The sequence below is a fragment of the Linepithema humile genome, chromosome 7 (genome assembly GCF_040581485.1).
Source record: "Linepithema humile isolate Giens D197 chromosome 7, Lhum_UNIL_v1.0, whole genome shotgun sequence".
Classification (NCBI taxonomy): Eukaryota; Metazoa; Arthropoda; class Insecta; order Hymenoptera; family Formicidae; genus Linepithema; species Linepithema humile.
This window is the reverse complement of record NC_090134.1, coordinates 6521481-6538456: the sequence shown is the minus strand read 5'-3', so window position 1 is coordinate 6538456 and position 16976 is coordinate 6521481. Positions and strand designations below refer to the sequence as shown.

General features: G+C 44.5%; 1 protein-coding gene and 1 long non-coding RNA gene across 3 annotated transcripts in view; one reads left to right on the top strand and one right to left on the bottom strand.

Moving 5' to 3' along the window:
• LOC105667652 (cyclic GMP-AMP phosphodiesterase SMPDL3A) overlaps window positions 1-8855 on the bottom strand; it is a 38526-nt gene extending 29671 nt beyond the window's left edge. Inside the window, exon 1 of the mRNA XM_012359580.2 lies at window positions 8191-8855. The gene's annotated coding sequence lies outside the window, so the exon portion shown is untranslated. The remainder of the gene's footprint in view (window positions 1-8190) is intronic.
• Window positions 1-16976, top strand: part of LOC105667607 (uncharacterized) — a 127292-nt gene that overhangs the window by 82920 nt on the left and 27396 nt on the right. The window lies entirely within an intron of this gene.

The window sequence follows — 16976 nt, the reverse complement described above, 5'->3', positions numbered from 1 at the left end:
AATGTCCCTCGCAAATAAAATATTTAAAAAACAAGAAATATGAAATTTACAACTACACATATTTTGCTTTTTCACCATGTTTTTGCATGCACGATGAAAACACACGAGCCGAAGCGTGATTCGCGTCAGACGAGAATAATCAACTAAGTATACTGCCTGCCTATTTTTATCAAGCGTTTATAAAATATATAACAACTGTTGAATTATAAAAGGCCAGGGTCGGGCAGTTCGGTTCAGTATATTGGAAATCGAACAACACGTACACAATAACTGCATTCGTTTCGAGTGATGAGAAAGAAAGCGACATATATGGATAATGCACGGTGCAAGAAGCAAATGAATTAAAACCAATTGATGGAAATTCATTCCGTGAAATTGGATTGTAGAAAAGCAGGAAACAGTTTCGAAATTCTTACCGTCTTGATTGTTTTCTCTACTTGATCCTTGTAAATATCTTAAATTTTGTAAGCGTAATTAATTCTTTTAAACATGCTTCATCATTACAGTCGTCGCTTAAATTTGATGTACGGCATGGTGGCTTTGGATTCGCGCCCTTTAAAAACAGGTTTCCTTTTCTTAAAATCGGGAAACGCGCGTGACGGCAGAACAAAGGAGGAACCAATGCGTGCGGATAATCTATGGTATCGATAACAGTAGGTCGGCAAACGTGTAATAAATCTGGGACTAGGCCGATGGAGAAAGTCAACGCGTGGATTGTGCACGCTATGAAACAATTGTTATGATTAGAACAGAGTTTCGTGCGCGGTGGTGGCCGTTTCATGGCGGAATAGCGTCGAAGGAGTCGAATGAATAACTGGGTAGCGGGACAAAGAATTTCCCGACTAGAATTCTGACACAGTCATTCGTTATCCGCGTTAACCCCTTTCATTCTCGGCGGTGTCCCTCCAGCATGGAAATACCACCAATTCCAAAGACGACTGTTTTCTAAATATGAAATCCTGGTTATCTACACCGAATGCATAATGAACGATCTTCTCTAAGGAACGTATAAATGATAAATTGCAAATAGAGTATTTGTTATACTTTTGCGAGGGATGATTTATATTTATCTTCCAGTAGCGTTAAGACTTTGAGAGTCATCTGCGCATATTTTTCTTTCTATCGACTAAATATCATTTTTTTTTCATTTTTAGAAATAAGATCATCAATCTTAAAAAAAAAAATAATAAGGTAGCAAAGGTTTTTTAATTGTCATTGAGACTTTTGTTGCTCAGTTAGATTACTTTACGTCCGGACTGTTCATTCGAAAGCATATAACAAGGGCTTTTACAATTTTTCATCGTATGGCAGGGTATTAGCGATCGAATCAAATTAATGAACGTAATATAAACTGTCGTATACTGTTACCGATATCTCGATACAACAAAGGAAATTCATTCGAGCGGATTTTACATCTATTGTTATTGTCGATGAATTGGGAATAAAACGGCAGGCAGTAGCGCGCGAGCGTCATACTGAAGCGCGTATTATATCACGAATACCTATGTCGACGCATTGTAAAAAAATGTATAGACAGAGCGCCGGGGCCAATAAAGCGTGATTGATACCGTGCGAACTTTCGGGTGGGCACGGCCGATGCATATTAAGCTCGCAACGAGTTGTACGCGTCAAACATTGCTGGCCGCCTCGTGCGAAAAACACGCGCGTTTCATTAAACCGAATAAGCCGGTTACGCCGACGAGTGTTCCGCCGGCGGCGCATTTTGACGCACATTGAACATCGAGAAACATCACTGATCACTGCAGCTGTTTAGCGGTCGCCCGAGCGCCGCCAGTTTGAATTGTTTTAGATATTACGGTAACTAACAAGCGCGCGGCGCGAATAATAGGAAATAATTTGATCAACGCCAAGCTTTGTCCGCTCGCACTAAAACCTCGTTATACCCGTATTGTCGTTGTGCATACACCTACAGTATAACGTTACGTTCAAATATCCATACGTGATTTTCTCGGTGAGTGCAAGGTGGACGTTTCCCTAAGTGTTAGCAGTATAGAATTCATTTCTACAATTTTATTGGCGAAATCTTGGAATAAAGTTCGAATAAAAATTGAGTTGAAATTCGCCAAAGACTCGATCATGATGACTGAACATGATGAAGATAAAGCGTTTCGTATTACCGCACGATAGCTGTCAGTTAAGTGCGAAGTTCATCTACGTGTCGTAAACGGGAATGGCTATTTAAATATAATAAATGGTATATCGATAAGTCCTCTCTTTCTCTCAAGTCGCCTTATACGGTTAGGAAATTGCACGGTCGTGTGGAGAATGGTGCGTAAAATCTACGGAATGTTGATATGAATCGATTAGTGACGGTGCAATAAGCTCTCCGGCCTCGCGGCGGGAAGGAAAAGAAAGAAGGAAAGAAGGCGCGTGCACGCGCGCGGGGTGATCGTTATCGCGGATCGTTATCATACATTGGCCCGTGGAGAGAAAGAGCGGAAAAAAACGCATTAGCATTCGTGGAATCATGTCGGCGCATTAAGGAGTAAATGTCTCCTCTCTCGTGCTCTCTATCTTTCTCTCTCTCTCTTTCTCGCGGCCGTCTTAATTTGAGGGCCGCGGAAGATTTATTTCCCGGCCTCTGACTCACCCTCTTTCTCTCCCCCCACCCCGTTCCCTCTTCTCTCGGCTCGAGACTCACTTTGCAGTGCCTTCCCGGTCGTAATGCACTATTGTTCGATGTATATCCAACGATGCATATTTATGGGCGCAGAAATGCGCTCGTGCGCCATTAACACTTTTGCGGCCGCGGCACCGCGCGCACGCCGCTTCGGAACGAATCGTACATTTGTCCCGTGATCCGCCGTGAATATCTCTTTGATGTATTTCACCGATCGGTCGTTATTACACCGCAACGTTACCCACCATCGCGGATATACGCTGTGTTCTATGTTTTTATCAAGCGATATTATATTAATAATCAATTTAACTAGAATCTATATCGGGGAAACTCAATTATTTACGGTGGCGTGCAAAATTCACAAAGTACAAACGCCAGGGCGGTCGGGAGAAAGAGAAGACGGCTCGAAATGGAATCCAATTAGGGATCAATTATTATTATCGACAGCGATATTACGCCGTAATGAGCTACGATAGGGGAGGTCCGGGCTTTCGTCGAGAGCGCCCTTGATCGAACGGGCTAGCGTCAGTTCCAAACTCGAACACGTAGAATGCGAGCTAGAACGCGGTGATTCTTTCCCTCCCCGGCGAATTTATTCCTCGGACGTGGCCGGCATAGCGACAGCTGTATGCTTGAGATTTATGTGAAGCCAACACACACACACACACATACACACATACACACACATACATGACATATATAGAGACGTATTCCACGAAATGCATTCGGTCGTGCGGCCGGCGATAATTAATGGTTACTTTTAAGGCGTTATAAAACGCGTCAAAGAGTCGACGAGACTTTCGCGTCATGATTTACGACGCGAGAAACGAGCCTCCTGAGAGGATGGCCTCTTAACGCTTCTGTATGACCGGCGACGTTATCCCTCGGCAGCTCGTCAGCGAATATCACTCGACCGGCCTCCTTGACTTGCTCCGCTCGAGATCGGCGCAAAAATCGATTCAGAGTTGAGAAGCAAACGATATAGAAGCGAGATCCACATTCTCTTATTTCTCGCGATATCGAATAAAAGTGGAGTCTTTATTCTGCAGTCATGATAAATATATAACAATATTGAGTTCTGTTGTATCCATTTATGGGATAAGGCATCCACTGACCGATAGTCGTGGTATAATTTGGAAGATAATGGCTTTTCTTGATAAAATAAGTCGAAATTGTAGAATGCAGTTTTATATAAAAGTCTTTCAAGCTTGATCTTCGACATTTATGACATGCGTTTTTCTTGATAATTGTTGGAACATAAAATGTATATTATTTCTCTATTGAAAATAGTAATTGAAAATTGTTTAAATTACGAAAAGCTTAATATTTTTTACAATATTTTATTTATTCACGTATAAAACATTTTTCCAATTTATAATTTTATTTTTCTGTTTGGGGAATCAAAATACACATTCGTGTAAACATCCGCAATTTTATTGACAACTATGTATAACAAGAATAATTTAATTTCAATTTTGCGAAGAAAGTGTACTAACAATATTCCTGTCACCAATCGCGGATCATCAATCAAAGCATCTATTCCATCAATATACTATGCGCATGCACACCTGCACACGTACACACAGATAGAGTGCTAAAACCACTGACCCTAATTCTAATGATAGAGTTGGTAATCAACTTGGGGTCGATTTTTCATTAACTTAAAATATTGAAGCGTCAGTGAATTCTCGAGCTATAAATTGAAAATGCAAGGTTTCTGGCGACTTGAAAAGATAAGTACAAGAAAATTCTATTATCCGCTTGAATTCAGGCCAATTTTCTAATAATTTAATAATATGAATCTTATTTAAAATGATGTTTAATATCAAAGTTTATTAAATTTAATTAAACAGATATTTCAGTATAAAAATGCGCAACAGTTTTTTTCTCTAACGAGATTTTTTCTCAGGAAAAATCGACTGTAAACATGTCGGAAACTCTGTCGTTAAAATTAAGGTCGAAGGTTCTGAAATATGTTCTGTATTTAGATTTTCTTCTTTTTATGAAAAATGACTTTTGACAATTTTCCATTAACGTAGCGGAATACGACGGCGAAAATGAGTTGCCTGAATGCGCGCGTTAGACTATTTCGACATTTGCAGGCACTCGGAGAAGTTGCGCTTATATCACTTATAAGTCCGTACGTGTCGCCTCTTCGCGGATTTGTGCGGCATTGCATACGCGAGTGCGCGCATACGGGGGTGAAACGAAAGCCTGCATGACAGCGACACATCCCCGCTGTTAAAAGTTGCATACGAAAGCGGACAATATTGGCAGGAAGGCGCTATACGGTATGAACGTAGATAGAAGCAAATAAGATTTACGTCGCATTCTATCCATCATCGCGCGTAGCTTTCTCACCGTTGTCTCTCTCTCCCTCTCCCTCTCCCTCTCTCTCTCTCTCTCTCTCTTTTTCTCTCCCTCCCTCCCTCTTCTGCTTTCGCTCGCCGCTCCGTGTATCAAATATTAACGAGATCGAGCGCGTCGGATACACCGTCGTTAATCTGAAACTCAAATTAATCACAAGAATCGGGTTTCCACCTCGTGGATCTTCGTCGGGGCAGAGATGCGCAGAATAATATATCCGAAAAATCCTCTTTTAACTCTTCGAAGCTGCTTCTCGGCACTGGCGCAAAATGAAATAATCTCTAAATGTCTCTAGAACGAAAGCAACGTCAGTTGCGCTGACAGGCGCAAATGAATTACCGTGAGATCACTACATTTACGAGTATTAAGTATCGTTCTCAGAAGAATTAGTGAAGTCACAATGCGATGAAATTACAGTTAGAATTTTTAGCTCAGCGTAGCTCTTTTAACAGTAATACCTGCAGAAAAATAGGCAGCTTAAACGAGATTTCTCTACTATAATGCAGAAACTTCCGCGTCCAAGCTCTGATAATCCAATTTTATTACATTGAGAAGCAAAAAACCAATCAGAACATTTTCATACTGGCACGATGCGAGAAGCGCGCGAATGTCGTCGATGTGTATCGAAATTAATTTATCAATCGCTGCAGTACAATAGTCCGTTATTTTCGCGTCTCGATACTTTAACAAACTTGACGACGAAGTTAAATCATCGTCACAGCGGCGCCGGGAAGACGGGAGGTCACCGGGCGGCTATTCAGCTTCGGAAAGGTGCTGCTGACGGAAACGTCGATTAATTACACAAAGCGGTAGCGAAATACAGTTGCCGAATTCGGTGCGGCGCGCGTCGCGGCGGAGACATGGCAGATGCAGCCGCAACGCGCGTACATTAGAGCGTGTAACGGCATGAAAGCTCCGCGCGAGAGAGACCAACGCATGTCTGGCACATTGGTCGATGTTCAAGAGTTACCGCCTATCTCTCTCTCCCTTGCACTTTACAGAGTGAAATTTATGGCACATAATATCATTACGTCGAATCGCCCGCGATTCCATTCGCGCCGCGGGATTCGCGCGCGCTGTATACACCGCTGACTGAAGAAAAAGCGCAATATCCGCGCGCCCACGCCGGAATTTGCGTGCTAAAATAAAATTATCCGCCGTCGGCAGCGGCGGCGTGTTCGCGCGCGAGTGTATATACTAAGCGCGCATAATATATCGGGTATCCCGCCGTGTAATGTATCGGATAACTGTCAGACAGATATAGCGAAAGTTTCGCCTTGCCCCGCTTAAGACGCGCTTAAACGATTTTGCGTTTCTCGGGGATAACGCAGATGTTAGTTTTGCGTTCGCGGCGGAGCAGTCGCGGGAGCGCGCGATACATTTCGCATTAATGTATTCCTTGTGCATCCCCAGGCTGCCGCCACGTGGGTTTAACGCGGATTCGTAATAATTTATCTTCCGTTAGAGCGTTTAAAGTAAAGTTTAAGTTGCACGGGGCGGCACTTGGACCGATTGTTTCGCTTAACGATAATGCGACGCGCAAATAGACAGCGCCGAGGACAATTCAACCACGCTCGAGCGACAGAAATCGCAATTTCCGGATCAAAGCGATGCCTCGTTGCCAATTAGACGATTCAACCAACTTCCGCGTCTTGGAGCGCGGAAAATCACAGACGCGATGAACGACAATTACACAACACGTACCACGTTTGATAAAAAAAAAAAAGAAAGAAAGAAATAAGCAGTCTTTGAACAATCTTGTGCTGCGTCCAATTGCGTTTCTGTTCGGTAAACATCGTTATACAATCGATATATATATATATTGTAATTTTATATATTACTTTAATACACGGAGTACAATGTTTTTTATCACGTTTCTGCATTTGTCGTTTCAACGTGGATACGTGCAATTCAAAAGTCGTTTGTAATTCATTTCTGAAACATAAGCATGTAAATGAAATTCTTCCGGAAACGGAATTCTGATTTTACTGAACAGCGGTGTAAATTAAACGGAGCGTTTAAGGGAAAGCAGTGAATTAGGAGTACAGGAGCTTTGACTCAATTAGAACAAATTCCATTTCTAACATTTCGCGATGCTCGAGGTGGAAAAGTCAGAAAATCACTAGATTTACATTTCGGCGACGCAGAATGGAAGTTGAGAAATCTTTTTCTTATCGTCTTCTTATACCGATGGAAACTAATAAATCATTGAGTCCATCATTTTTCCGCATCTGGGCGATCAAAAAACGCGTTCAGACGTCAAAGCATTGATCGCCGTGAGAGTAGCGTAATTTTTTAGCAAGAGAAAAGTTTTGATTTTTAATTAAAGAGCGTTCTTTTCGGTAAAATTTTGATCGCTGATTTCTCTTTAAGGAAACGCTTAATTTCTTTGATTAATTTAAGCCCTAAAATGCTAAAATTCCTCACAATACGAGACAAACATTTTTTGCAACATAATTTTTAACATCGAAATTTTAACATGGTTGTTATGTTTATAATAAAACACTAACCATACTGATAGCCGCAGCAGTTGTTCTTTGGTCATAACATGGTTTTGCGGCGAGCAGTTCGAAATTCTGTTGAAATTGATTGAAATCGATGCCAGGCTGTCCTAAGCGTAATTGAAGAGTGAATATCAAATATGGGCTAAATGCCAAATGTGATGTAATATTGCGTACAGTTAACATAATGGAAATTTTATACTTGCGAAGATACAGTCCGCTACTTTAGCGTCTTCAACTATTTAATTTAGCATCTTAAGTTATCTAAACCGCTGAGGTAATAAACTTCCGCAAGCGCGGAACTTGAAATGTTTCTCTTATCGCGATTCAGAAAATCATCTCTGGCGAATCTCTCGGTGTTCGATTTCCATTTTTCAATTTACAAGTGCCTCGTTTGATAGTCGTAAAGGATTATTATCGCGAGTGTATTAAACCATCCTTCGGCAGTGGAAATCAGTGAGGTGTCGAGAACGCTTTCCGCTGATGGAATTATCCTCCCCTTTTCTCTCCCCGACTAACGGAATAAGTCTCTAACTTGAGCAATTATACGCCGACTTCCTACGTAGGGCGAAAACGACAGGACTCATTCGGCTTTACGCCTCTCAAATCGGCGCGTTTGCCGAAGTAATAAAGACCGCCGCCGTATACGGCTGAGCGAGGCGAAAGGCAATCAGCACTTACGTGTGTCCGTGTGATTCCGCGAGAATGGACGTCGGGGTACCCGGGAGCTTCACTCGTGACTGGTCATACCGCGAGAACACACGTACACACACGTACACCGACACACACCTTCTTCTCCCGGTCGCGAACTTATGATAGCGCCGTATAAATCACTGCGCTTTCAGCCCCGGCACGGTTTATATCGTTCCCCCCTTTAGATAGAGTCTTCAACGTTTCTTCCCCGCCCGGATCATTCTCCGCCGTCGGCGAACGTGGCGTAATTCGTCCCTACTGTTCTGCCTGCCTCGTGAAATGCCACTGTGAAGTATTCTCCTCTGCACTATCACGCGATAAGACAAGTTATGCGCGTATACTCGCTCCTCCTCGCAGAGCGCGATTCGCGCCACCGATTCCCCCGAGAGTATCTCGTTATTTGTCCCGCGAATTTGCAAAATCACGATGCGATAATTGCGATATCGCCGTCAAACGGGACGGCGACGAGGGCGAAAATTCGCGCGGCCCCGCGTCGCACCGCTGCGCTTCTCGTCAGCGAGAAACTTCCCCTCGTTTGCGCGCGAGGTGAACGATCGACGAACCGTGTGCGGCTCGCAACCCGGCACGAGTCGAACTCCGCTACCTTCCTCGGGACAGTGTTCAGGTGGGTTGACGACGCCGACGCCGACGCCGACGACGCCGCCGCCGCCGCCGCCGCCGCGGCCGTCGACGCCGGCGCTGCCTGCCGGGGGTCGCGAGGGTGGCTCCGGCTTCGCGACTGCGCCCTTCTCAACCCTTTTGCTCTCTTCAACCCATTACGTACCTCGCACACGCGTGACCGTGAGACAACACGCGTCTCTTTACGCGTATACCAGCTGCACGTATGTATCGCATACGTGTATAAGCGAAGCCTGGTGTGTCTCTGTCTCTCTCGTTTTTCTCTTCTCTTCCTCCCTTCCTCTCTCTTTCTCTCTCTCTCTCTCTCTCTCTCTTCTTCTCTCTCGCACTTTTTCCCTCTTTTGCTCTCCACTGCGTGCATCCCCGAGACCCCCTGTTTCTCTATGTACAGCCCCGAACCGCGTCTCTCGCCACCGCAACATGTAACCTCGTAGTGGCTTTCTCTCCTCTCGCCACCCCCTTTGTCCCACCTCGATTGTACTATATCTCGCGATGCATCACCGTATCACTTTATGTCTCGCGTAACGTTTTATTAACCAGAAATCAAGTGTACCCCCCCTTGTGCGATCCTCGAGACCGAGCGCGTTCCTCCGCGTTCCTTCACGTATTTCCCGTCGACCGTTCTGATTTCCGTTTATCCGCGTGCCCTCGTTCAACGGATATATATTTCTTCGGTGCTTCTAACTGCCACTAATGTCGATCCGCGGTCCCATATGTCTCGAATGTTATTGTTGCTTAGAACATTTCTATTAACTGTCATACCCGCCTACTTTCAGCCCGACGCCCTGCGCGTTTGTATTCATATGCACATCCGTGTGTCCTCCACGTGTCGTTCTTTCACCCATTCCTTTCTTATTTGTTCAATTTTCCGCATTTCCACAATGACATTTCTTTGGCTTTACATCGACGCACCCGTCAGCTCGCGTCTGCATAAGAATAGTGACGGTGTGCACAATTTTCCTCGCACCGGATATGAAATACTTTTTCTTCCGATTTTGCTCTCGATCGCATAAATGTATTCATAATGCGTCATTTCAATATTTCTACTATTTATAAAGATTCTGGGAATGATTTAAAGAGGTCATTTTGCTGAAGGAGTTCAGCGGTTATAGTGATGTAAGAAGAATTAATCTTAAAAACCTGATTTCTTTCACATACTCTTCGAGAACTGAATTTCAACGTGTTTCTTTGCTAGAGAATTACATATATTGAATTATTATATGTTCTATATATCTTGTGGTGAACACCTGTCGTCGAAAAAGAAAAGATTGCAAACGGTAGTGATCTCCAATTAAATTTTCAGCAAAAGCTAAATCTTTCCCATGAAAAATTGTAATGAGGAGAAAGCATGTTGTTTTTAATACGTTTTATATAAGAGCCTGTAAGTAAGTACTTATACAACAACACTAGAAAACTTCAGCTTTCTTGTAATAGCGTATTCTGATTGTTTGAAGAAGAAGCATTATGTTTTGTGCTTTAGGAACGACGCTAAAATTTAATGATGGTTGTAAACTTTTATAAGGACCTTATTAATGACGCATTTAGAAACAGATTTTTATAATCTTTTTTACAGTCTTTCTCGTGTCACTTTCCGTATTCAAGTTCGCTATATCCTCGTATGTAGAATGTCAGACAGATAAAATATATATATTGATGTCAATAGAATTACTATATTAACGTCGTAATAACGTTGGTACATCGAACTTTTTAACGAACGAAAGTTTCGAGAAAGACGAAAGATTTTAAGTGACTCTTGTATGAATAAAGTTTTGATTTCAAATTTAATTACAAAAATATTGAAAATTGGAAAAGCGATAGACCATTATGTTCCTCGATATTTTCGCGAAAGAAAAAAATGGTCTCCATCACTGTAGAATCTATAGTGAAAAAAAATGTCCGATGCAAGATTATCGTTGTAGATTATCTGGATGGAAATAGTAAAAAGCTCGTTTCGAAAGGTCGATAGATGCCCGCGCGACCGCTTGCGTCGTTGAACGCTTGTCAAAACGTACACATTGGCGGACTATAGGGAAATTAATATCGAAGCATATGTTCCGAGCAGACCCGCCTAAATGCCGGCGCATCGGTGCGTGGCAACCAGCCGAATCCGTGGCTTGCTTGTGTGCACGCGCCGGTATGCGTGAGCGAGGAGGAGGATGAGGCAGGCACAAAGTCCGTGGATAGTGCCGGTCGGATGATATAGTGGATACCGGTCCGTAGTGCGGCGGCATGGTGGTTACAGATAAGGAACAGGTCGCATCGCGGCGGCAGGGGGGGGGGGTAGAGACGGTACTAATTTAGTAAGCGGCAAGCAGGAGGGGTAGCGGCAATACTACCACTTCCGGCTTTCGTGTCTGCGAAGACGGAAGTAACGCGCCGCGCGGTACACGCCGGGGACGCTTTAAATTTAACAAGGGCGTCGATATATTTCCACTCATTCCGTGCGAAATATCGCAAATAAATTTATGCAGGACTTTCTTTAGAGAAGCATCGATATCGCGCGGCAATATCGCGAATAATGTAAAATGTATCGATATAAAATATTCAGTAGTCAAACCAAAATAGTAATGCCGCGATATTATTCAAATACTTTGCGTTTGGAAATATTGCTGTGGACCCTTAAATTTAAGATGTTCTTCATATAAATTTTTCAAAAAATCGATAATCCAATAAAAAATATTAATACTTTTATCCACTTAATGTCAGGGATATCGTGGATTTTAATCAGGGATTAATATTACTAGATGCTTTTTGAATAAATAAAAGCCTTTCGCTCGACCGTTTCTTCAAAAATTACCAATACTTCTCTGCGTTTTTCCGCAAAATATCGATGTTTCCAGATATTTTCCTCAAAAAGCCGATACTTTGCAATCCCGAAATATCGTAAATATTCGCAGTAACACCCGCGCGGATAACGTGTACGTATAAGCGTGAGTTAGTCGAGCATATTTTATCCCGCGCGCACATTCGCATACGCCGCGAATCGGGTGACTATGACGAAACGCGGGGGATTTCGCAGCCGGCGTATAGCGGAGATTTCTTTTCCGCGCGCCCGCCTCGCTGTCAAAACGGGAAGTACGTACGCGAAAGAGTAAAGTAGGATACTGTGCCGAATGGTTACACAGATAAGGCAAGTCTCAGCGTCCTGCTCTCTGCGGAAAGGAGGGAGGACAAAAAAAAAAGAAAAGAGAGAGAACGCAGCGCAAAGTTTGATCCCCCTCGTTCTCTCCCGCTACTTTGGCCTCTTTTCTTTCGGATTTGCTCAGCGCGCGGGCGGGCACATCTGCGCTTCGTCGCGTGTTGCTCGTGCGAAAAAAGGACTCCGAAGGAAGAGTGGATTCAGACCGGGATCAACGGAATTTACTCCGGCGGATTGCGAGCACGCGTTTTCCCCGCCGCTGTGCCGTCGCCGTCGCGGCCGATCGGCGCGTGACAGAAATTGTGTCTCGCGAACAAGTATCGACGTGTACATTCGAGGATATCCCGGTAACGACTTTACGGCGCAAGTTACGAGGAATATCGGAACGACGGTGAGGACGCGTTAGCGAGGGATCTCTCTGGCGGCGTTGTATCCGTTGTTTGATGAGAGGAAACCAACGGCGGGGCGTGTGTACAAATTCTCGTGAAACATACAGCGTGTGTGTGTGTGTGTGTGTGTGCGCGCGCGCGCGCGCGCGCGTATACACGCGACAGAGATGTACACAGAGATGTACACAGCTGTGCGAAATCGCTGAATATTCCGTCGGTAATCAGTCCTCGTTTCAACAGTCGGTCCACCGAAATAGTCCCGGAATTACATATTACATGATTCCGCATGCTGGCGATATTTCGAGCGAGCGATTGTTCGCGACAAGACTCGGGATCCCGAGAAAGCGGACGGATAATACGCGACGGCGAGCGCGATAATGTCGTCGCTTGTCGACGGAGACCGGAACGGGCTGGAATATGCTAATTACGCAGGGACAAAAAAGCGCATTGTACGAGACCGCCTTTTTAGCGTCGCATTAATATTATGCAAACTCCGTTCATTCGCGTTTTCCGCACGCAACTCCACCGAAGTGCTCTCCTTCTCGTCCCGGATGTGTGTGTGCGTGTGTGTGTGTGTGTGTACGAGCGGAGCGATATGACGAGTCGAGTGGTGGGAAAGTACAGCGCACCGTCGTAAAGCACCGACTTTTCGAGATAACGCGATTCGGATGCGGGACGCGAGTTAACGCGCAAAATACCGTACGGTGATTTACGACGGTTTGCGTTTAAGATGAGAAAACGCCGGGACCTTCTTTCCTTTTTCGTGCGTTTCTCACAGTTCTCAAGGCAGCGCGCGATGTGCCGCGCGCGCTCGCGCGCGGTCTACGTATACGCGTAATAAAACATGATGCATAGTGCACGTATGATTAGCTGTTTCATTAGCCGCCGGGTGCTTATTCGGCTTTTAGATCAGTGCACCGTGTGTAGCGCGGGCATAGCTCCCAGCGAATCGCGGGAGGAAAGCTCGTTTGTGCGCCAGCCGTGTATTTTGTACTTGTCCATTCGCTTACATGCGTTTCCACTACACGCGTCGTTACGAGGAGTTAGCGCCATTGGACCCCGGCGCCATAGCCCGCTGTGTTAATAACCATGCGCGTATACATATCTCGAAGGATGACCGATTTCCGCTGTACATACGTTACCAAAGCTCGGTTCTGAAACTATCGAGGAAACAAACAAACACAGGCGAATGCGAGAATCCAACTGGGATTTCGCAAACTCCTGCAAACTTGATCCATTAAAAATTATTATCATCAATGCGGAGTATTCTCCAATTAAATTATTGCAGTTGTTTTCTTCGCTCTACAAACTGACACGATCTTTTAACAATATTCGGAAAATTTTACAGTCGGACATCGAACAATTTCAATGCGATAAATTATTCATTGTTAAACGCAATTAAGGAAGTCTTACGTATGCAATTAACAGAGTTATCAGCCGGATAATATGCATCTGCAAATCGTGAATCGGTAGCGTAAACAGCATAGATAGAGACTTGACACTAGTCTAGATTAGGCTTATGTAGTAAGCATGTTTCCGGGAAGCATGCCGAGGACGGTTAATAGTTCTCGACCATTTCCGCTCAAGTATCTGTAAATTCTATAAGTTACATATTGCGGGAGAAGTTGGCTGTAATCCACCAACTTCGAAACTCAAGTGTCTTTGTACAGCCGTGCCGAGGGGTCTTGGCGAGCGGCAAGAGAGCACGCTGCATCAAAGTAGTATGAAATAACTTTCGCGAGTCTGTGAAGTTTCTCGTTTCCTATCCGGTCGAAAATGATTTCCAAGAGCGCGAGTTTCTTAAAGTAATGTCCCATCGACTGTGACGTTTGCATTTTCATGTCCAAGGATAATTCCCCAATTATGACCGTTGATCTGCATGCAACTCTCTCTCTCTCTCTCTGCCTCTCTACACGAGATGCGGGAGGATCATTCTGGCAAACTTGAGCGAGTGATGGAGATAACGAAACTAAGCTCTTCTTGCATAATAAACGTGGAGCTTAATTTTAGCACAAGTAATATGTCACTCGATTAGATAAGGTCTTGTGGAAGTACATTGCAAGCGTCTTAATCCAATAGAAACGCTTCTAATGCCGTTCTAATGTCGAAATCGTGTCGAACCGCTCACATCTGACGGCGATCTTTTCTGCCGAATCAGTGATTCGAATTTGATTGTGCTGTATCGATGACAGCGGAGAAAAGGAAAATTCCTTTCTACTATTTTGGGTTTGAAGTAACGTGGCTACGACGTCGGCATAGAGATCTCGTAACCGATTCCCCTGGTGGCACAGCGGACGGGAACTAACGCGGTGCTGCAAGAGCAGTTCGTAACTCCTTGGAACTCGTTGGATAACATCTTTGCTACTTCTCGAGTGACAACGCGGCAGAACGGGTTGGAAAGGTATAAAGCGAACGTTCCTCGTCGCGAGACACACCGGCGGACACACGTCTTCGCAGTCTGACGCTTTGATCTTTTCACCTACCTACCACGACGACGCTATCGGGCATCGAGGGACGTTCTCTCTCTCTCCACTGGACGTTGGAACGTCCTTTTGCTACTTTTGACGCAGTTGTCTTTGACTTCGTCGGCCACGCGGTCGCGTTCGGAGCGTCAAGTGGAAAAAGGACGGCGTGGAGAAGGGAAGGCGTATTCTCTCGTTCGTGAAATCAAATTTTCTCAACGACAGTGCATTCGCGTAATTTTGAGAGACAGAGGGAGCAACGTTATAATTACTCGCCATTACATATTTCGTCGAGAGCGAATTAAACTGTCAGCAATCACGTGGAATCCGGCGCTCGATGTAGAATTTTATTATCCTTTGCTGCGCAACCGATTAATACAACATCATTCGTATCAACGTTTGAAGCGCTCGTTAATCCGTCGACAATAATAATTTTTGGCCTAATTACTCGATCATCTTCGATGAACTCGAAATATGATATTTACGCGTGTGGATAATACTGCTCGGCGAGCCGAGCGTCCCGAGTTCGCATTATTCGTTCATAAGAGGATAATTCAGATAAACATATGCGCGCAACATCAATGTTACAAGCGCTTTAGCATCGCGCGGCGATAATTATCGCGCGTTTCTCCGGCGTTCATTTAATATTTCAGGCGTGGCCATAAACAAAAGTGTATCGGATTTCCCCGATGCGATGTGGCGGTCATATTGACCGGGACGAGCGGAACGAGCGCGCCCGGTTCAGATCGTGCGTTAATAATCCTAATAAAACATATAACCGATGCGAACAATCGTCGCGTTAGAGTTATAAATGCATGTATCAGCGCGGTGCATTTGACACGCATTATATTCCCATTATTAAAACATATTACTACCAGCGTATCCCCCAACGAGCCTGAATGTATAACGGAATGAACGTAACGCCGATAGGGTTGATAGATCACGCATTTCCCCGACGCCGTCGATGAGCCGAGCGCGAGCGCGCGCGGCTATTTCATTTTCCATCTCAGTGGATTTGCCGGGGCTAATCGATAATCACACCACAGACACGCCCGACGCTCGCTGCGATAACAGCCAAGCGAACGAAGAACCAACTTCGCCCTTTCGAAGCCATTCCGTAGCGTTATCGACAGTCGGCAGCCTCGGCCGTGTATATCGAGCGTAATTTTCCCGGGCGTGATGTATTGCCCCCGAATTTTACAAAATTTTACGCGTGCAATGTCTTTTGGACATTTCTCTTGTCGATTCGATATCTCGCTATTTCCAAATGGGATACGTATCAAAAATTTAAGTTACAATTAATTAAGGTATTATTACTTGAAATTTGAAAGATTTGGTTCATAAAGAATCTTGGAATTTGCAATCTACATTTTTTTACGCAACGTCAGACGCAATTTTTCACTATTGATTCGTTCAAATATAATCGCGCGCTATCGACTGCAAAAGTCACCGGGTGTACCGTCGGCTGGTTGCATTCACTGTAAATATAGTTGATCGCGCGTCTGTGTAACATCCGATCAAATCCGGCTTTCTTTCATGTTGGTCAATAAAGTGTCGTGTCTGCCACAAATTGCTCCGGAGCTAAATCGTAGCAATTAGCGAAGCGTATGCGCGTTATTGAATTGGCACGCGGAGCAGCGCGCAGCTTAGCGACATCGTTATAGAATATCCCCATTCATCTTGCAAACGCGCGCATTTCCGCGGCTAATTAAAATTATATCGTCATCCGCGTGCAATCGCACTTATCCCTCTTCCATCTGGAAAATGAGGCCAGAGATAGGACACAGACGCCCTCGGGTGACGGCAATAATGAAAGAAATTTATTGAGATGGACGGAGCGGCGCAAACAAAACCGTGAAAATTGCGGGAATACGTCGTTAACGGGGGCGTCGTAAAAGCGGCGGCCGCATTGCACCGAAATCACCACTTTCGCGCTCAGAAAATTAAGGAACCCACCTAACGGTCAACATTATTCCCGACATAATTGCCGATCAGCGTAACGACTCCTTGTCCAAGTGTAATTGTGAGATCTTTGCGAGCAAAAGTTGACTGCCATTTACCTGCGAAAGTATATCTTTTGTTTTATTTATCACGTGAACATATATTTTGCTTACACCTTAGGAACGAGTAAATCGATAAATTCTT